A 22,935-nucleotide genomic window follows, 5' to 3' on the forward strand; every position below is an offset into this window, starting at 1 on the left:
CTCTCTCTCTCTCTCTCTCTCTCTCTCTCTCTCAAATAAATAAAAATAAAAAATAAATTAAATAGATATTAGATACACAGAAGGGGTAGAGTCAGCCTGAGTGAGAGAGACTTTTTTTGCTGGAAAAAGCAAACAGCAGGTAAACATTACATTTTATAGATTGTTTATTTCAACTGAGGTTATCTTTAGATTACAGAATTACAGCACAGCTTGTGACAAAGAGAATTCCTTTCAACCTAGAGATAGGAATAAAAAATAAACAAGATTACTCTCCCACCCAAATGGCTACACATTGACTTAAGTAATGTTTGGGTTATACTCCAGTGTTCTCTCATACAGAATACTCATAAACTCATCATTTTCCAGATCCTCATTTATATATCTTTTATGTTAGGGGAAAACAAGACAAAAAAAAAATAAAGGAAACAAATTCTTATTCTCTGATGCTTTCATGTACACCTTTCAATATGTGAAATATAGGTCAGGCCTTTCAAGTAACTGTCACACTTTAAGGTAATAATAATGAAAGCTGCTTGCTATTTCTGTACTCTTTTATTGTCCCACACAAGATGTGCACAAATCTGAAAGGCTTTCTATGTATGTGAGGACTCAGTTGTGAGCAGCATTTCTAGAGCCCAGCTGCTGTGTAGAAAAGTACAAGACCAAAGCCCAACCCTACGCACTCAAGAGTCTGGTGACAAGGTTTTAGTAGTAGAAGCAGAAGGATAGATGTTTCAACAACCAGTAATGATTTTCAAGTGAGCCAAAAGATATAAAAAGAACTACATGAAAACAGAATTATAGTTCATGGCTGTCCTAAGGGGACATAGCTACAGATATGTAAACTTTTTGTTTGATTTACAGGTGTTATTATGCAGAAACACAAATGGAATTCATTATTCAATGGAATAATAATTTTATAAACTAAAAATAATTTAGTATGCAGACAGAATAGTAATCTCTTGTTTTAGTGGAGAGGGCAGCTGGTAGTTAAATGGAATCTTGTTCTTCCTGCCAAGTTTAGGTTTGTTAAGCAGAGAAGAAGAAAAAAAATATTCTCGTGTGTGTGTGTTTGTGTGTGTGTGTGTGTGTGTGTGTATGTGTGTGTGTGTGTTTAAAGACAGTGAGAATGCTGTAGGTGTTTTTATTCTATAGCCAAAGATGAGAAAAATATTAAAATAAAGCTAGAAGCTAATCTGGCTGAGAGCACATGATTAGAAATGGACGACTAAAAGGCCTCCTAGCTTGTTTGCCAGTAAGGAGTCAGAAAAAGTGAGTTTTACTGAAGTTGTATGTGCATAGATATAAACTACTGCCTTGGAATATGAATAAAGTACTCATGCTTTCTATAAGCATTGCTTTTGTCCACTTTCACAGATATAACAAAATACCGTGGGAAAAGTTGTGAGGATTGGGTTATTGTTGCTTTGTTCTGTTTTCTTGGTTTTTCAATGCTAGGAGTGGAACGTGAAGCCTTGCACATGCTAGGCAAGTGCTTTCGCATTGAGCTACGTACCCAGGCCTTGTCAAACAGAAATTTTATTTTCTTACAATTATGGAAACTGGGGGTTGAACATGAAGATGCTCATCAGGTTAGTCTTTTGGTGAAAAAGACATTCTGAGAGGTGGAACATTATTTTCTCAGCAGCCACACACAGCCTGAAACCTCTTTTATGAAGAGCCCTCATGCCCTGAGCACCACTAAAAAGCCTAATTTCTTCATGCTCTCACATTGATAGCACCTGATTGTCAAAGAGACACATTCAAGACCATGTCAGTCGTGAATGCAAACACTTTTATATGAAAAGCTTTATTTTGTAATTGCCTTCCTTATGCAATCAGACCTTATCTACAAAGCATTACACAATGCTTCTCCATTTGTAACGGGGTTATGTCTTGATAAACCCATTCTAAATTGAAAATGTCATAAGTCAAATTTGCATTTAATACCTTCAATGTACCTAATACCATATCTTAGCAACACAGTACTCTGTATTTCATACCTGCCTTGGACATTGGATCCTGCTGCTATCCACATCCTAAGTGACTTACCATAGATTTCAATGTATTAATTATTGTAACTCTCCTACTAACCTGTTTTGAAACTGTCTCATTGCTACATCTTTCTCAATAAAATTAATATAAAAATAAAAAATTTAAGTATTGCTCTTTCAGTGTTGTAAAGTAAAAATATCTTAAGTCTAGCCATCATTAAGTCAGTGGTCACAAGTATTCTAAAATCTTAACACTGTAATAACAGGAAGGTAATGAAGGATACAGATGTTTTCCTGACTCAAAAATATGAATTATATTTTTATAGCTTGTAATGAAACCTGAAAATAAACACATTATTTTATTGAAAAGAAGCATGTTATCACAGAAGCCAGCTTTGAATTGACTCTGTGATCTTATAGATATATAACTTTTGTGTGTGAAAGTAGTGAGACTGGCAGTTTAACAAACATGTTAAGGTTATACCATTTAAGGGGATGTTAATCTTTTCAAAGCCGCCAAGTGAGTCTAATGATGCCAATATCTCCTGGAATAATGTATGAGCTACATTCGTAAAATACTGTAGTTTTTCCTAAAGGACCTTATAATACAGCAAATCTACAGGAGTGAGCAAAAGTATCTGGAATTTACTTGTTATAAATGAGTTATTACCTAGAATTGTGATGTTCAAGACCTAAACTGTAGGCTAGGGACCTTGAAGAGGAGTAACATCTTTAGATGATCATAAAGACAGTTCATATTAACAATGGTAACACCATTTTGATGGAATATACAAGATGTATTAATCTTTGATAGGCTAGCACATTTTTATTAATTAAGTTTATTCATATAATTTAGATGTACAAAGTGATCACCTTTATTGTAGGGAATTGGTACCTGTTCATGACATGTCATGACTTTTTTCTCATTCTCCTCCTCTCCCTCTACTTCCTTTTTCATTCCTTAGTTTTAAAAACTTGTTTTCCATTATTTGTTTCCTTTATCATTTATTTTTCATTTTCCCTTCCTTCTTTTGCCCTCCTCCCTCCCCAGTTTCCCTTCTCATTTAAGAATTTTGTTCCGATTTCTAATATTTCTTACATATTTTGGTCCTAATTTAAACTCTCAACCTCTCACACTGGAGAAACAACATCGTATTTAAAACTCAGGGTCCGATTTGCTTTACTTAAGAGTATGGTCTCAAGGTGCATCCATTTCCTCAGAAATACCCAAAACTATCCTTCTTTATGGCTAAGTACTACTCCACTGTGCAGAAAACCATATCGTCTTTATCCATTTATTGACTGATGTCATTTGGACTGTTCCTAAGATTTAGTTACTACAAACTGTGCTCCTATAAACTTCGATGTGTATATATTTCTGTGACATGATGCTCTAAATTCTTTAAGGAATATAGAAAGAAGGAGAATAGATGGGTCATATGTCTTAGGTAGTCTCTAGTTTTTGTTTTTTGAGGAATCTCCTCAATAATGTCCTCAAGATTGCACCATTTTACACTTCCCTCAACAATGAAGGTTTCCTTTTCCCCATAACCCCTCCAGCATTTGTTGTTGATGACTTCTTAACAATTGCCATTCTTTCTGGAGTGAGATGGAATATCAGCATTATTTTAATTTGCATCTCTTGAAGTGGAATATTCCATATATATAATGGAATATATAATATTCCATATATATATATATATTTTTTTTTTTTTTGCTGTTTATACTTTTTCATTTGAGAATTGTTTATGCATTTCAGATGCCCACCTTGGAATTAAGTCTTTAAATTTGAGTATTCTTTTTAGTACTTTATAAAGGCTAGTTAGTAGTTCTTGGCTTGCAGAACAGTTGGCAAAATGTCTCCAACACTGAAGGTTGTCTCTTCATTCTGTTGGTGGATTATTTTGCTGTGCAAATATTGTTAATAAGATGAGATTCCAGATATCGATTTTTGTGATAGTTACTGTGTGATCAGGGTGTTGTTCATACAATCTTTCTTTAAATTCATGTCATCAAAAATTCTATTTCATCTTCCAGCAGATTTAGTGCTTCTATTTTAATACTTAGTTCTTTTTTTATTGAGTTCTTTAATCCATTTTTATTTTATTTTATTGCATGCTGTAAGTTACATGTCTAGTTTTAGTTTTTGGCATGTAGAAAGACAGCTTTTACAGCACTATTTATTGAAGAGGCTACCCTTCTTTCTACCAGTGAACATATTTGTCCCCCTTATCAAAGAAAAGATGGCTGAATATGTATAGAGGTGTCTCTGCATCTTCTACTTTCTTGATCTTTAAGTCTGTTTCGTTGTTGTTTGCTTTTGTTTTCAGTTTTTGTTTTGTTTTTGCCAGTATCATGCTTTTTCATCCCAGGAGCTTTGTAGCACAATTTCAAGTCAGTGATTTTGATGTCCCCTGCCTTACTATTTTTGCTCAATATTGCTTTCCCTATTCTAGGTCTCTTTTGTTTCCAAATGAATTTTGGGATTATTTTATCTACTTCCTTAAGATACGTTGTTGGAATTTTTATCAGTATTGCATTAAATCAAAATAACAATTTTGGAAGAATGACCATTTTCACTCTATGGTTTTTCCTACACAAAAATAAGGGATACCTTTCTATTTTCTAATATCTTGTTCAATCTGCTTCCTCAGGGTATAGTAGCTGTCAAAGTAGAGTTCTGTGACTTCCTTCATTAGATTGATTTCTAGATATTTCTCTTTTCTTGTTGATGCTATTATAAAAGAAGTTGTTTTCCTAATATCTCTCTGAGTTACTTTGTTATTCAGGTAGACAAAGGCTATTGAATTTTTTAATTATTTATTTATTTACTTATTTAGCGCAGGGTCTCACTGTGCAGCTTGGACTTGAAGTGATCCCTCTTTCTCATCCTCCCCAGTGCTGAGATTACATGTGTGCATCACCTCACTCTGTTTCAGTGGCTGACACAGTGCTTGTGGTTCCAGGGCCAGCATGGCAAGCAACAACAGGCATCAAACATTGGTCCTTGCAATTACCAGGCAGAGGCTTAGACTGCTGAGCAATCTTCTCAGCACCATTATTGAGTTCTGGGTGCTGACTACTTAATCTAGTTATGCTACTAAATTTGGTTAATAAATCTAGACTTCTTTTGGTGGACTTTTTAGGGTCTTCCATGTAGAGTATCTTGTCATGTTCAAATAATAATTATTTAACTTTTTCCCCTTTCTATCCTTATTTCCTTTATTTCTTTTTCTTGTCTCATTGCTCTGGCTTCTGTTTCCAGAACAATATTGAAAAAGTTTTAACAGCGAACATCCTCATCTTGCTCCTGATTTTTGGGTAAATATTTTCAACTTTTGTCCATTTAGTATGATGCTGGCTGTTGGTTTGTCATAGATGGCTTTTATCAGATTGAGATAAAGATCATCTATTTCATTATTCTGTAGGATTTTTTATCATGCATAAATATTGGAATTTGTCAAATGTCATATATATATATATATATATATATATATATATATACTTATGGATTTTGTCTTTGGTGCTAAATATAGTGTGTTACATTTGTTGATTTTCATATGTTTGAATCTATTGGATCTTGAATCCCTGGGATAAATCCTACTTGGTCATGTTGTCTAATCTTCTTGATGATTTGCTACACTCAATTTTCCAGTATCATACGGAGACTTTTTGTACCTTTGCTCACTAGGGATAGTGGCCTATTATAATTGTATTAGTGTTGATTTCATTTTTTCATCTATTAATATTTATTTCATATAGTTAGATATACTAATATTTGATTTATTTATTTATTTATTTATTTATTTATTTATTTTAGTACAAGGTCTACAGGGTCTATAGGATCTCACTATGTAGATTGGACTCATAGCGACTCTCCTGTTTTCAGCCTCCCAAGCACTAGGATTACACCACCATGCCCAGTCTTGATCGCCATCTCAGCGCTCCCTGGGGGTGAGGCCATCATGGCACGCCAGGGACTGCTGCACTCTACCTAAGCAGTCACTTTAGTGCACTGAACTATCTGGCTGGCCCCATAAATATACAATTGTAACTTCTTCCTCTTACATTGTTCCCTTTGCAAGGATGTATTGACCTTCTTGGTCTTTCTGAATCAGTCTTGACTTAAAAATCACTTTGTCTGCAAATAGAATAGCCACCTCTACTTTTTATATAGCTATAGCATGAGATGTTTTAAAATTCACAGACATGATATCCAAAACCTTAACCTTGCATTTCTATTTTTCAATTGTAATATTAGGCGACACCTATAACTTGGAGCAGGTAGTATTTCAACGCATTAGCCAGGCATTACAGATCATAGTCTCTATCCTAGATGAATAAGTCATTTCACCATGAGCACTGCTACCAGATTATAGATCTCTGTATCGTGTTCACGTTTGTTACAACTACTTTCACTTTCTGTTTCCTGCACCATTACATTGTCTCTTACTCCCTTAAGTAACAAATGGCTTAAGGTCTACATCTTCTGTATATCTCTAACTTCATTCAGATTAATAAAATTTTATAAAGAAAATGCTATCTGCCTGGCACTGATCTGCTCTCTAGAGGTATCGTACTGAATTCAATAACCAAGTTTCTTTTCCCTCAAGGATATTAAATTTTAGCGTTGCAACAAGATAATAAACAAATGGGTAAGACAACTTCATATTATGTACAATGTAGTAAGAAAAATGTTTCTAAGAATTCATGAAAGAATAAAGGTGATTGTTAACTATTTATAGCTCTGTGTATAATTGTACATGAGTATAAAATTGCTGTACATTTTCTGGGGAACAGAAATCTGGTCTCAGAAATGGGTTTGGTAACAGGTTGTAGGACTTTCTGGACAGTGTTTCTTTTCAAAGGCTTATGTGAATTACTAAAACATTAGTGTCTTTTAATGCAATTTAGTAATTTTTATTAATTTCCACAGTGGATCTTAGCTAAAAGGTCAAAAAGTAATGCTTTATTAATTTCTTATTGTCATTGTTCAAGTGAATCTGTTCATATCTTTAGCTAAACTACATCTGAATCCATTTTTGCTCTATTCTCTGTCAGATTTTGTGATCTATGGAAGTGCCTGACCTTAAGTCTTCCAGCTTCTTGGAAGTATTCTTTGCCTTAATGTTTGAAGAAAATGACAGGACCTCAGCCTTTATTTTACTTCAAAGAATTGAGTATCACTATACATTTTCCTTATCACTACTGGTAACCTTCCCTTTCTCCTTAGCATCTTTCCTCTCATATTCTAGGCCCCAGTGCCTAGTGTTTTTTTGTTTTTTTTGGTTTTGTTTTTTTATCACTTCTTGTAATAATTTTACCATGCCTCCAAAGCTATTTCAAGTCTCATTGCTGTTTTCCACCAAAATAAAGTCCTTTATATTTCTAAAGGAAATGCTAACTCAAAGCTGATAGTGCTAATGATTATAACTTTTGCTGGTTACTAGAGAGAAAAATGAAGAAAAACCAGAAGAGGACAGTTACATGTCTGGCATCATTACTCCCAAGTTGCATGAGCTAATTCCTGTCACTATTATTTAATCTCTGCCCTTCTGGGACTGTTCCTCAAAACTTCTTAATGTTTCTGCTTTATTTTAGGTATAAGTTCACTTTATGGTAGTTCTTCCCAGTATATCTTCAAACTACCAAGGATTATTTCCTCCTGAATCTTTACTTTTTAAGCAGAGCTGTTTAGTTTCCTTTCTATTTCTTGACCAAAATGTTTATTAAGTATTTACCTCAATCAAAAAGTAATTTTCTTCCTGGTGTGAATTCTTTAGCTCCCATAGAAAATGAAAGTGGCAGTAGTTAATTGCTTTCATTGTTTTTGATGGCAATTTTCTTTCTGCTGCATGAGGAGGAATATTTCTCTGCTTTCATCACCTCTAAGTTTTTTTCTTGCTGTGCTTCATGCTGGGAGTGAAGATGAGGAAGTAGAGAAGGATTAGAAAGTGTGTGGTGTAGTGTCTGTCAATCGCTGGGGATAGAAAGTGCTGCCTGAGTGAAATGAGCAATTACACACAAGTGGAGATCAAGTCTGGGGCCACAGATTGGGAAATACAAACAAAGGTTGTGGCTATACTTCCCTCAAAAGTTCAGAATGGCACAGCAATGTGTAGAAAACTGGTCAAGCTTTGTGTAGATGGAGTATATAGAAATCATAAAAAAATCTTAGCATGGAGCAGGTGCCACCCCCCCAAAAACAGGACTGTCATGAGGGATGGTAAAGAGGGGGAAAAATATCTGTTTTGAATAAGCTGCTTTATAGCTGCACTTCCCTGGGGATGGTCTGTACAAACTAACAGTACCCAGTGAATGTACCAGGAACTCTTATTTAGGTTGGAGCTAAGGCTTTCTCCAACCTTCTTAGTTGTTGAAATATGAGCTAATGAGAAAGCTAGCCTCCCAGGGGTCTCAGAAAGAAAAGAATCTGATGATCTTGAGCATAATAGTCCCATTAACCATCTGGAGAGGGCCAGGATTAAGGCATTGACCAGTATGAATGAACAAAATCTCAGTAATTGTCTAACCTACAACACTTCATGGCTATTGGGTGTCTTCATTCAGATTCCTTCAGGTCTCCTTATTCATTTTTCCCTATGTACAATTGACTAGCAAGGGAGAACTATGAGACACTTCCTTAAATAGGCCTTTTTAAGACACCAATGAAAGTTTCATTGTCTAGACGATCAGGGAGAAGCAAAAAAAAACTTGGATGTTTAGTTTGAGCTATTTTAAGAAAACTGTAGGCTTGTCCACAATTTTTAAAGCCAAAAATTTATTGATGAGCTGGATGTCCCCCAGTTTTTAGGTCTGTGATGCTAGTCAATTTTCTAAACTTCAGTTTCATTGTCTGTCAAGTGCAAATAGCACGGTATCTAATTCAGAAAGTTAGGTGAAAATGAAGAGGGGTAAACTTGTAGGCAGAATAGTACTGCTCTGAACTTTGAATCAATAAAATATCATTGATTATGTTATCATTATCATCATCATATCTTATACCCCTTTGACAACGCTCCTTTAATTAAATGTTCTTATTCTTTCTCAGACAACTTCTAAAAATCTTCATTTATTCTGCAATGATGCTAAAGACATTGAACAAACCTAGTAACAACTACTATGGGTGAAGCCATCCTTGTAAAACTTTAGGATATTAAGAACCTATAGAAACAGATTTTATCTAATAGACTATATACAGATTTAAATTAAAAATGAGTAAAATTCCAAGAATGAATGTGGTTTTGTTCCAGAGAAACATCTGATAAATTACTACATGATAATACAATAATAAAATTGGATTAGGAAACAGAAAAGAGAATATGTGAAGTTTCAACAAAATGTTATTAAAACTAACAACTTACTGCCATGTTTGTGGTTTACAATTAAATCTAACATCTGCTTAGAATGCATCTTTATTTCTGTAAAATATTAACATCTTTAAGAACATTACTTACTAAAGGTTTTTATATCATTGAAAACCATTTTTGTTATGCAACACAGTTGAGTGGAGGGTAGTCTGATGGTACACCAGAAGAAGCAGAAGTAGAAGACAAGTGACACACACAGGACCACACAGCTGGAGAGAAGCAAAATTTTCTGACTCCAGGCTTCAAGCATTGTCCGCCCATGGTTTCTGCCTCTCTGAGTGATGGTGATTTAAAGTATACCAAGGGAGCTATAACTCAGAGAAGTTGTTCAAATGTTCTTGCTTCAAAGGCTCAAGGGACAAAGAGAAAATAACATTTCTGAGATTGAAATATACCACACATCAAGCCTTCGCATCATTATCCAATCATTCAAACACCCTCATTTTCTAGAGTTGGTAGATTTAGGTACAGAAATCCAGGATAGTTTGCCAGAAAAGAACATGTATTCTGATATGTTCGGAGTGGACTTCCGAGCACACAAATTAGCTAATGTTTTTAGGGCAGCACCTTAAATCTGAACAACAACAAAAAAATTAACAACTAAAACAATAGCTTCACGCACTAGATGTGCTTATAAATATTATGTGATTTATAAATATTTCTGATTATACTGATTGCCACTTACAAAATAAGCATTGGATCCCTTGTAGCTATTATTTGACCCTCATTTTTCCCTAAAAAATATTTTTGCTTCATTTTATTTGTGGAAAAAGCAAAGAAACACAAGGCTAATTGGCTATTTGTACTGTAAAACCTCCTAGAATTGAATTGTCTGTGAAAGGTATGACTCCATCTCAGATAATTTTTTTTATTATTCTCACATTTCTTCCCAAGGCTCAAAGAATGACCAGCATATTCCAGACAAGAAAAATGATAAGGAAATTAACATATACAAATTTTATTATCCTGTTTATGACATTTTGGACTGGTCTTTGTATATTAAAATGGTAAATCAAAATGCTAATTCATTATTATGTGTTTTTAAGCACATGTAAGGTTCCATTTTGGTACACGGAAAAGAAACCCAAGAAGTTTTGGAAAAATGAGGTTGTTTACAGCCAACAGCACTACTTGTCCTCAATCAGGAAATAAGAATTTTGCAAAAGATGGTATAAGGGTCAAGGAAGGGGCAGACACTTCCGAGGTCAGATGCCAGGTATATACTCCATGTGGTCAGCTGACAGTTATTTTCACCACCTAATCCTGATATACTTTATTAACCCAAAATTATGCTGTTCAAGGGACTAATAATGTTATTACTTTTTTGGTACTTATAATAACCTCAACTGCTCTGTCAATCTAGATAACACTGAATTGGGAAAATACCCAAATATTAGTGACATAAACAAAAATGGTGTCTATTTGCTCATGCTATGGTGCTAAAGATGATCACATGAGGCTCTACTGCTCCTTGTCTTTGTTCTTAAATGTAACCCAGAAGGAAATCTTCCTGGACAAAAATACAGAGGAAAAGGAGATGTAGAAAATGCTGTACGACTTAGAAAATTTCCACTCAGACATGGCACAAATCACTCCGGCCTACATATCATTGGCCAAATAAGTCTAATAATGACTTCTCTATTCAACAGGAAGGGAATTTACTCCTCCTTCATGAAAACACAAGAAGAAATATAAACAGCATGGCTAACAGAAATACAGTCTACTGTGAAACAGCCTGGAATTCCCATTCAGTTGCTGCTATTCGATTCATGTGCAGGTGTCAAGGAAATGTAAGATATTTTTCATTGAAGGCATGGGTGTTGCTCCTTTTATGATTAATAGAAAAAAAGTGATATTTTTCTTTCTCGTGCAAAATATGTGATAATAGAACAAAACTAGTAGAACTGCAATAAAATCTGCCATTTGGAATGGTGAGAAAATGTATGGCATGTAAAGTTTGCTCGTTCATAGCAATTCTAAAATAATTCCAAGAAAATATGGAATTTCCTTAACTTGGACATGAAGAATGGGCCTAGTTAAACCTACTGCCTTGTTTAGCAGTTTTATTTTTGTAAACAGCAATGTCCAGCTTCTTGTACAAATTAATCAACACTGTCTTTACCAGAAAAACTGTTGTCTCTTCTCCTCTCTGATTATAGCTTCAAATTTCAAGGAAAATAGTCTTTAATTCTATACTGTTTGGAGAATCTGACTGTAATCAACCACAACAAAAACAGTACTTAAAGTTATCTTGACGTTTTAATGCTTGAGAATATGGTACCTCAGAGAAACTAATTACCTCACTTAGCATTAGATAGGATGAAGTGGAATTCCACCCAAAGTCTATTTCACTCCAAATCCCATGTCTTCTCTCCTATGTGATGCTTTCTGTCCATGGAGCAATATCAGTAATTAGAAAGGACAAAGTTTCAATGGCATCATTAGATTCAACCACAAATTGGCTATGAGTGTGTCCCAGAGCTAGCTGGAATATTCTCATCCACTGTAACTTTCCTTTATTTTTCTTGTAGGTTTTGGTGAAGGGTTGGTTACACAGATGCAGTGCTTCCATTTTCTTCAATTAGCCAGTTTGAGATCAGAACATTAAAAAAATTATTGCATCCTGCCCAAGGGGAGAAAGGTGCGGTATAAAGCAGTGAGCGCTCACAAGGGTAAAGCTGGGAAAGTTCCAGAACCAAGGACCAACTGCCTCGCTCCAGCACCGGGTTCCCGCATGAGACTTTAGGGCTAGCTTTGAAGATCTGTAGGCTTATTTTCATGTCAGGAGGCTGCGCTCTTGCCAAGAAGCCATCAAAGAGAAATTTAATGTCACGGGCCAGCTATAAGTGTTAACTCAAAGTTTTTTATTTCCCTTTCATTTACTCCACACTGACGGACTCTATTTCAACCAATTTAATTTTCAATAGAATATTACATCACTGTTCAAATGGGACCCTAGTCAGACCTAATTGGTCTGTTGCAACCAAATGGCAAAACTGGATGAGGACAACCTGGACTCTCCCTCCTTGTCGGCGAGGTTGTTTTCAAACAGCGAGTGGAGTAAAGTCTTCAGCTGCAGCTCACACAGAAACGGATGCCAGTGTGCACTGCAAGGGAAAAGGAGCCAGCTTCCCTGAGATTGTTCCAAGGGCTGGATTCCATTCCGCGGTTCACAGCTCGTGCTCCTCAGCACCAGCCTGATGTGTGCGCAGAACTTTACACTTGCTTCGCACTCGGATTGTGTTTTCAAACCTAGAAACGTCTTCCAAACATTATTTGGCTTCCAAAAGGAACGTGTACTTGTAGACCCCAAATGGCTTATTAATACTCAAGAGAAGGGCCGTCCAAATAGCTCAAGGGATTAAAACGCCTGCAAGCAGGTTTAGGGGCCATGGTTGGATCCCCAGGCCTGCCATGCTGGCGCAGCCTCTGGGGCCCCCTGAGACCATGATTGAGACTGGACATGGTGGCGCGCCTGTAATCCCAGCACTTGGGAGGCTGTAAACAAGAGGATCACTATGATTCGGATCTAGTAGTGAGACCCTGAACACCCTGTAGACCCTTCCCTAAAATAGAAGAAAAGAAAAAATACTCAAGGGAAGAAAGACAAGTCAAGAACAAACTACAACTGAACCTTACATGGACTATTCGTACAGGAGACTGGGACCAAGACTTTAGCTGCAGCCAGGGAGATCTCAGACACCTTGCAGGGGTCCTCCAAGATGAACCCTGCTGGCTGTGATTGTGCCTGCTAGACAAAGGCAGTGAGAGGCTGCTGCTTGTGATGCTTTGCTTGTCTGAGGAACTAATTATTGACTATCAGGCCTTAGATTTAAAAGAAGCCTCCTGGGCAGGGGAGATGGCTCAGTGGAATAAGCGCTTCCTGGGCAAACGCAAGGGCCTGAGTTCAATCCCTGATTTAGCCAAAAAAAAAAAAAAAAAAAAAAAAAAAAAAAAAAAAAAAAAAAAAAAAAGGCCTTCTACGAGGAAGCCTGGATCCAGTGAAATAAAACTTGTAAAAATGCAGCTTATTTCAATCTCACCTTTGCCCAAGATGAGTTTCCTACATGCCTCTGAAAAAAAGCTTCTGCCCCAAGAAAGAATATTAATTGATCCTAGGAAATGTATAACCGGCAAACTTGTAATGTGGTTAGCAACACCAGAAAAATAATTTTTAAACAACTGTAAGAGACAACATTTTAAAATGGACGCAACTAAAGTCATGCTAATTTTAATCTTCATATATACAATATTTCTTGCAGGTTCCCCCGTCCGGATTTAGCAGAAGACCTGGCACAAGACAGGTCATCTTGACATGTTAGTTCCAAGCTGGATGATTGTTAAAGAACCCAGGAAATGGAACAGAGTGCACTTTTTAAAGAAATTTAACCCAATTTAAAAAAAAAAAGGCACACTTTAAAAGAATCAGACAGGTTTAAAAGCCGGGAGCATGAAAATGAGAAAATGTTCTGGACAGGAAATGAGAATTTGTAAATGTTCAGGGGATTAAAAAACTCAAAGGAAACACACAGGATGAGCTAGCTGGAGTTCAAAGGATGAGGCCAAAGCTCGCGCGCTTGATCAATATTTTCCCTAATGCAAATGGGCGCCAGCTGTGCCTGATCCTTTAGGAGGGAATTAAGCCCTTGTGTGAAAGTCTGTGGATCCAAGATTGGAGTGAGAAAAAGTATCCTGCCCCAAGTCCTGGGTGGCACCAAAATTTAACAGGGGTAAAGAGTCCAAAGCAGAGCAGAAAAACAAGCCTCATAAGCCCGATGGCAATCAGGTCATCAAACAAGAGTGGACCCCCTGTGGAGAGCACCAGCATGCTGAAGGCATTTGCGCCCAGGTATTGGACTGCACTCTTTTCATCATTATTAAATAATGGTGTTATAAAGGAAGCAGAGTTACATGGCATCCTTAGTGCTCAGAATTTGCATTATATTCTAGTATCATGTGCATTGGGATGCATCCTTCATGTCCAATTTGATGTCCTACAGCCTCTCAAATTCTTGGGAGGAGCGCGGAGAAAAGTGTTGCTAGTTCAGCCTATGAACCTAGGCCAGCTGCAAACCGGGGACCAAAGTGTGACCCTGCTGCACTCAAGTTGCTGTGTGAGAAGGGGACAATGGAAGGGAACTGTAACTTATTCCTTGGAGACCCATTTTAAGCTTCCTCTGTCAAGGTGAATCTCAGTCATAGAAGAAGAGCTCCCAGAGGTTCTCCTTTTCCTATGAAGCTTGAGAGAAAGAACGTGCCTTTTTTTCCCCCATGAACCTGACCATGGTAATGAGAGATGAGGCAAGAAGACAGATGAAGTGACTAAGCAGAAGAAAGGAAGGTGGGACACTTCCCCCAGGTGAGCTGAGAGCAGGTTAACTAAAATGCAGTAATAGATTTATATACTTCGGTTGAACTTTTTTTTAGTTTATTAGTTACTTGCCAGTTGTTTGGACAAGGTACCTGATATATACCATTTAAAAAAGGAAATATTTATTTTAGTTCACAATTTCAGGCCATGGAGATAGCTCCATGGTTCAAGTGCCTGCCTGGCTAGTACAAGGTCCTGAGTTCAATACCCAGTAGCAAAAAAAAAAAAAAAAAAAAAAGTCCAGTTTCAGTGATTTGAGCCCATGATCAATTGCCCAAAGACAGAAAGTGCTTACAAGAAGAGGAAAGTTGCTCCCTCCAGAGCTGTCAGGAGTGGAATAAGCTGGAGCCAAGAAAGGTACAGTCCTCACAATGACACCTGCAGCAATGTACTCTCTCCTTCTAGGCCCTAGCTTCAAATAACTCATTCAGACATTAAGAACTCCATAGTCTAGTCCAAGGACTTGCTCAGCAAACTCACAAACAAGTCACCTGTCTAGGTTTCTCTTAGTCCAATAAAACGGACAAACAAATGCAATTGTCACTCCTAGGTTGTGTGTTTAAGGTAAATCCATACATCTTGGCAAAGGATAGAGATAAAATATAAGGTCTAAGCTGGTAGTTCCCACTATGAGCTTCAAAATCACCTGTGCCTGTCTCAGTTGCTCTTCTCTTGTTGCTGGGGGAAAAAAAAACTCAAAGAAAGAAGGAAAAGTTTATTTAGCTCAGTTTGTGGAGGCTTCAGTCCATACTCAGCTGGGTCCAAGGCAGACTGGCACATGGCAGAGAGCAACCTTTCATGGAGGCAGCAAAGAACATAGAGCAAAGGGAGTGGCAGCAACAATAGAGACAAAGAGGAAGTCTGTCTCCCTTAAGTTGCACTCAGGCTACATGCCCCAAACTGGGTGTAGTACTCACACCCATAATCCCAGCAGTACTAGGACCCATAATCCCAGCCTTGATCATGAATTAACCTCAAACTCCAGAAGTCCCCTCCCCATGACTGCATGAGGCTTTGGGGAGCAACTAGACACAGACCATACAAAGTTATTCAGGAAACAACACCTATCTGTGTCTACTCCCAGCAACCCAGATCCATCCATCTGGAGCAGCATCAGGTAAGTGCACATTTAGCAAGCAGCCCAGGCGACTTGGAGGCAGCTCTGATACCCTCAATGTCGATCAACATTGATCAAGGATATTAAAGGTGATGTTACATGTTACCTTCAGTAAAATAAAAAAGATGCAAGTTGAACTTGATGCTACAGTGCCAAAGAAGGTCATAAACCAAGAAGAAAAAAACTGCTATGACTAAAAGTTCAAAACACAAGATTAGAAATTTTGAGGCAATAACAAGTAAATAAGGCAGAATATGTAAACAGATACTTAAATCCGTGGCTGGGGTTCCTTGTGTCTGGACTCAGATCACTTTGGCTGACTTTGTCAGGCTAAACACACTGAGAAGCCTAGATTTGTTCAAAGCAGGATTTCACAATGTGGCCACATACTGAAATTACATGGAAACTTTGAAACAACTGGACCTCTCATCAACTGTAGAAGTTCTTACTTGATTGGCCTAGGGTTTATCCTAGCCCAGAAAATTTTCAAAATCTTGTCAGATAATGTATATGAAGTCAATCTCTGCTTTAGAATCAACAGCAGCACAGGTTTCTCAGTCAGATAATCTTAACCAGCATATCGCAATTTAAAACACACTTGGTGTTCTACAGAAGATCTTGTAAAATTTCAGATTCTTTTGCCAGATCCTGGGTGGGAACTGAGAATCTGCATTTTCCCAAAGCTCCTAGAGGCTGTTCATACTCTTGACCATATACCACACCAAGTGGCAAGGTTCTGGATACTCGCCATCTCTAGCTCCATTTTAGTACTACTGAGAACTTGTTAGAATCACAAATCTCAGGTTCTACCCTAAACCTACTGAGTCATCCACTCTGGTGGTGGATGTGTGTTTACAGGAACCTTGGAGGCAGTTCAAAGTCACACTCACATTTGAGAATCTCTGCCTTGCTCCATTCCATCACCATCTGCCTCCATGGGATCTGGCTGAGCTTCCCTCTTTAATTGTGACCTGGCTTTTCCCAGGAGGGTATCTAGGATTTCAGGAGAGACAATTTTGGTTCACTTTTTGCCATCCTGACAATTAGAAGGGTATTATTCTCACCTGGCTATTGGGTGATAATGAATCTAACACACATCTCTGTTCATTCACTGAACCACAGAGGTTGCATCAAATGAAGGGACTGGACATGCCCCTCCAGGTCCTTTCTGCTTCCACCATCTGGAGCTGCACCCACCACTCTCTCAGACAGGCTCTGAGGCCTTTTGTGCCTTGGGTACAGTATTCTACAAAGCGCACTTCATGCTATAACAGTCTCATTGTTATTCTCTTTCTTTAAAGAAAAAGAAAGGGGCAAAGCCTCCAAAAACCTCAAATGTTGGGCAGCTGTCCCTCAATTTCATCTGTAGCCACTAGGAATTGGTCCCATTCACAACCAATGGAGGTGCAGAAGCAGAGGGCTGCACAGAACTCTGGCCTTGCTGAAGGCTCTCTGGCTGGCAGGAAGCATCATGAAGCTCATAGCCATGAGCTCTGAGGAGGGTCAGAGAAATTTTCTTTCTTGAACTAATACCTTGATCACAAATAAGGACTGTCTTAAGCATGCATGTTCTCATCTGTACACCAAATATGCGTAGAGCCCTGTCAGGTAGAGAAATGAGCAATCCTGATTTTTCAGAGATTGTCCAGTGTTTTTCCACTGCAAGTCTGACATCCTGAGAAACATCTCCATCCATCCCTGGCAAGCATTAGTACTGCTTACCCTAGGTCAGGGTTTCTGAATTTGAACATTAGCCAGCTCATCTAATTGTCATGAGATGTCTGCTCTCCATGTTTTATGAAGTTTCACAGGATGTTCAACTTCTGTATGCAAGATCTCAGTGGGACTTAAACTATTTGGGGCAACCAAAATGTCTCTTGCTACTGTCAAATATCTCTCTGTGGGTACAATCTTCCACAGGTGACAGCCACTGTCCCATGTATCAGTGACTTTAATCTGGACTCCTCTTGGCAAAATTTCTTAATTTTTTTCAGGTATTTTTTTTTTTTGTGTGTGTGTGTACAGGGTCTCACTACAAGCAAAGACTCATAGTGATCCTCCTGTTTTCAGCCTCCTTAGTGCTGGGATTACAGTGCATGCCACCACGCCAGGACTCCATCAGTAGCTGAGTGCACACAAGGAGATGGGGCCAGCATGGCATGTGATGCCAGGGATTGAACCCTGGCCCCTGTGCCCTAAAATTTCTTAATGTTAATGGGCATAGTAATCACTTGAGGTCTGTACAGATATTTCTCCAGACCAGAAAATGACAAGAAAACACATGAATAATGCTGAACATCATCAATGATTAGAAAAATCAAAATTAAAACTAAAAGAGACATCCCTTCAATGCGTGAAGAAGACTATGAAAAGACAATCAATAAGCCGTGTTGAGTTCCTTATTTGCTAAAGAGCTTTCTCATGGTCTAAAGAGTAAAGGTGCTTCACTAAATCTCTAATATATTGGCAAAGATGAGGGAGTTTGAACCTTTATTCTTTGTTAGTGGCGTTGTCGAGTAGACAAATCTTTTTGGGAAATAATATAGCATATACTTGAAAGGTTCAGTGTAGAATTACCTCATGACTTAGTCATCACTGTCCTTAGTACTTCCCTGAGAGAACTGAAAATAGAAATCCACCCAAAAACTATACACAGATGTTCATAGCAGCATTATTCACAACAAGAAGATGGACGTAACACTAAGTGACCATCAATTGAGGCAAGGATAAATAGGTGGTCATTACAAAATGTTCACCCATAAAAGGCCATGTGGGACTGAGAGATGTCGCAAAATGGTGAACAGCTGCAACTTAAGTGAAATAAGCCAAAAAAACTATAAACTTTAGGATTTCATTAATGGGAAATGTGCTTGGCAATAACATCCATAAAACAATCAGATCTGCCATTCCAAGAATCTAGAAAGATGAAGGATTACTAATAAGTAAAGCTTTTCTTTGAACAACAATGAAAGAGTTTTAAATGCAGATGCATATTTCTGTAAGTAGATTTTTAAAATGAATTATACATTTCAGTGAGTGAGTTGTGTGCCATGTTCTTTGTATCACAGTCTATTATTTTGGGGACATGGGGAAGTGATATGGAAGACAGGAGGCCTGGGAGGGTTAGCTAATGAGATTAATGTATGATATGTGTATCTTCCAGTTCCCTAGGATGAATGTAATATTACGTATTGCAAACACATGCTAGTAAAACACTTCTAAAAGAAACATTGAAAAGCTGTCATTAATGTTAAAACATCATTTGGGAAGATGGTTAAGACACAATTGTGATTCAGTAAGTCTGAGATGGGGCTGACTTTTTGGGGGGACACATTCTGATAAGCACTAGGCAGCAGTCCCCCAGGGCTTCCTGTCAAGCTACTGCACAGCTACCTGTAAGCTTCTTAGAAATGCAAATTCCTAGACTTCATCCCAGACCCACTAATTGAAAACCTCTGGAGATGGAGAGTCCAAGGAATCAGTTCAGCAAGATCTCTAGGCAGGAGATCTCTAGGGCTGCAGACTGATGTTTAACTACTATTTAGCAGTCCCTGCCCACCCTTACTGGTGTCATTCTCCATCTGTGTACACACATTGTAGGATAAAATATCTTGCTTTTGCTGAAATATATATTATTTCAATTCATTCAATTATTGTACCATTTTATTTTGATGAATGGACCTTCATTAGTAAAGAATCTTCCATATATAAAGGTATTCTATCTCTGCTTTTTATTTATTTATTTATTTTTTTGTACAGAATCTCCAGGGTCTCCAGGTTTCAATACATGATAGGACCTGTAGTGATCTGCCTGTGCACAGTCTCCCAAGAGCTGGGATTACAGGTGCGCGCCACCACGCCCAGTCTCAATTGCCATCTCAGGGCACTACAGCTGGGCGGGGCTGGCACAGCACTCTGGAGATTGAACCCGGAACCTGTCTGTGTCTGCTTAAGCAGGCGCTTTAATCTGCTGAACTATTTAGCCGGCCCTTATCTCTGCATCTTAGAAGTCCTTGTCTGGCTGGCAAATAGCTTACTATGCACTATGAGATCCTTTTAAGAGTTTAAATCACCTTATTTTAGAAGTGCCAAGTGAGAAAGCTCACACAGGACTCTCTTCTGTAGCGGTACACATGCTCCAACAGCATCCATGTAGTACCGCTTACAACTTGTTTCAAATGAGGAGAAACAAACAAAACATGTGTAGAGAAGGAATGCAAAAAAAAGGGAAGGGAAAATTTTGACTAGACATGAAGAGGTTGGGATGTGTTCCTAGCTTTGTATCCAGCGTACTGGAGTCTTATCTCTGAGCCAAATCATCTCTTCCGTGCAGTAGTTCAGTATCTGACTGCTTGTCTTGTGGAAAAAAAAAAAAAAAGAATTGATTTTTAATGCTAAATACTCTGTTTGCTTTATGAGGAGTTGCAACTATTGTGCATAGCAGTTTTCTGTTTTCTCAACGAACATGGGGGCTGTAATACAAAGACCTAGTCCTTGGGAGTTTTTTTCTACAGAGATTAATACACCTGCAAGCTCAGTAACAGCCATGCATGCATCAGAGTGCTCTCATAGTGCACGTGAGGTATACACCTCATTAAGCCATGTTGAGTTCCTTATTTGCTAAAGAGCCTTCTCGTAGTCTAAAGAGTGAATGTGCTTCACTGAATCTCTAATGTATTGCCAGAACAGGGCTTATGCTTGGGAAGACTTGGCCCTTTCTTTCTGATGATTGACTGACAGCTCTGGGAATCCGACAGAACTTCATCAAGCACAGCCCATTATTCTTGTCATCAAACTTCATGCCTTGTCTGCTCTTCCAACCCTCTGGGCTTTTCCTAGAGCACAGTGGAATTCGTATTTTCCACTTCATCTAGGCACAAACTCATCATTCAATTCAATCAAATGATTTGTACAAGTCACGGCAAGGAGTGGTTTAGTGCCAAGCAATGGCCTCCTTACAAACATCTCGGTGGGGGGGGGGGATCCCATAATGGGCTGATGAGAAAGCCACACCTTCCAGAGTGGACCTGTGTACTTCCTGTGCACTTTCTTTGACCAGTGAGTTGACCTAATTTAAATATAAAAGCAAGTCTTACCCCAAGAGGCATTCCCCTTTCTTGATGCCTACTGTGGCTTAAATGTCAGCTTTTTTCCTCAGAACTATATAAAATCAAACCTTTCCAATTATCCAACATGGATCACTTCTACTTTGAAAACACTTCCATAATGACAGTTTACGGTTTACGCAATCTGTGGTCTTTCCTGTTAAAATCATGAACACTGTATATTTAGACCCCTGAGTCCCTCTTCTCTATCCTCGCTCCACACATACTGCTAACTTAGTGATCCATACCATCAGACAGCCAGGTATAGACCCATAACACCGAGGAACATTTCTTGTACCTTTTCTGTCATTCAGGCCCCCCGTAAGTTTTATTAGTTCTACTTCCAATGATTTTTTTTTTCTCTTTTTTCATGTTTCCATGATTACCACCATCTCTTGCCTGGATATATTTAATGACCTCCTACAAGATCCTTCTGTTTCACCTCTCATTTAATCCATTTTCTAAAATCAAATAGAGTGGTATTTTTGAAATATATATGAGATACCTTTGTCCAGTTGTTTTTTTTTTTTAAAAAAACCTTTTAATGGTTTGCCATTGTACCTAGAATAAAACTCAAAGTCTCATCCTGTGAGATCCATAAAAACTGTCTCTAATCACTACTTTCCTGTAATTTTAGGGCTTAAAATCATGCTGGCCTTCTTTTTTCTCCAACAATAGGTCAAGTGTATCCATTTAGAGTCTTTGCTTCTGCTATTCTAACTCCATATACAATTTCCATAGTTGTCATAAGACCTCTTGGCTTCCAGAGTTCAGACCAAATCTACCTCTTCAGAAAGATTTTCTGTGACCAATTACTAATCAGTGTTTTTTCTCTATCACATTGTACAACTTATTTTTTTCTTGTATTTTATCTCAGTTTGGAATTCTTTTAAATATTTATTTTGAAATTGTCTTTTTCTGAGATAGATGTTTTCTCATGAAGGAAAGCAATATGCTTGAGTGTTTCATTCCATTATGCAGTGACTAGTACAAAGAGTATAAAATAAACTGCTCGAAGTATGAATTTATCTTATGATATGTCATATTGTTTTGCTTCACCAAACACTCTTAAAAAAATAGGAGCTCATCTAATTTATTTAAGTGCTTCAAGGTATAGTCATCATTTGAAAACATGAAATTAACAAACTGACCTAAATATCTCAGGTTAAAGATGTTTAGAGAACAATACAAAGTCTATGTTACAAGGCTCTCTTTTTCTCTGATTTTTTCATTTTGTTTTATGACTCATTGTGTAGCCCAGGCTGGCCTCAAACTGAAGGCCACCTTTGTGCTTCAGTCTCCCAAATGCTAGGATTGCAGGCATGTGTCACCATGCCTAGCCCCAGTTTTTTTTTATTTTGTTTTGGAAAATTAATATATGCTTTTATTATGACAAAATGATTCAAAATCCAGGTTAAGAAGTTATGAACTGGTCTATTGAAATCCTTCAATATCTGCATATGTATTATAACTCAGTTGTTAATATAAAATATTTTAAAAGAGTTTGAGTCAGTGATAGAACATTCACAGGTCCTGACTTTGACCCCTAGAATAGCACAAGAAAAAAAAAAGAGAGTGAGGTGGGTAGACCAACAGCTTATTTATTAGATAGCATAGTCAACACTCTCTCTCTCTCTCTCTCTCTCTCTCTCTCTCTCTCTCTCTCCCCCGGTACCAGGATTTGAACTCAGGATCTTATGCTTTCTGGGCAAATGCTATGCCACTGAACTACATCTTTGGTTGAAAGTCATCTTTTTGTGGGATGACAACCAATACTTTTGCCCCCTTTCATTACTTTGTGTCATGTTTAGGCCTTCCCGCTGGCTGGTAAGGGCCATCTGCTGTACCTGGTTAGCAGATGAATAAATAGTCTTCTCAGAGATGCCTTAAAGACACACCAAGATATGTGTGTGTGTGTGTGTGTGTGTGTGTGTGTGTGTGTGTGTGTGTGAGAGAGAGAGAGAGAGAGAGAGAGAGA

The sequence above is a fragment of the Octodon degus genome, unplaced genomic scaffold, assembly GCF_000260255.1.
Source record: "Octodon degus isolate 3935 unplaced genomic scaffold, OctDeg1.0 scaffold00058, whole genome shotgun sequence".
Lineage (NCBI taxonomy): Eukaryota > Metazoa > Chordata > Mammalia > Rodentia > Octodontidae > Octodon > Octodon degus.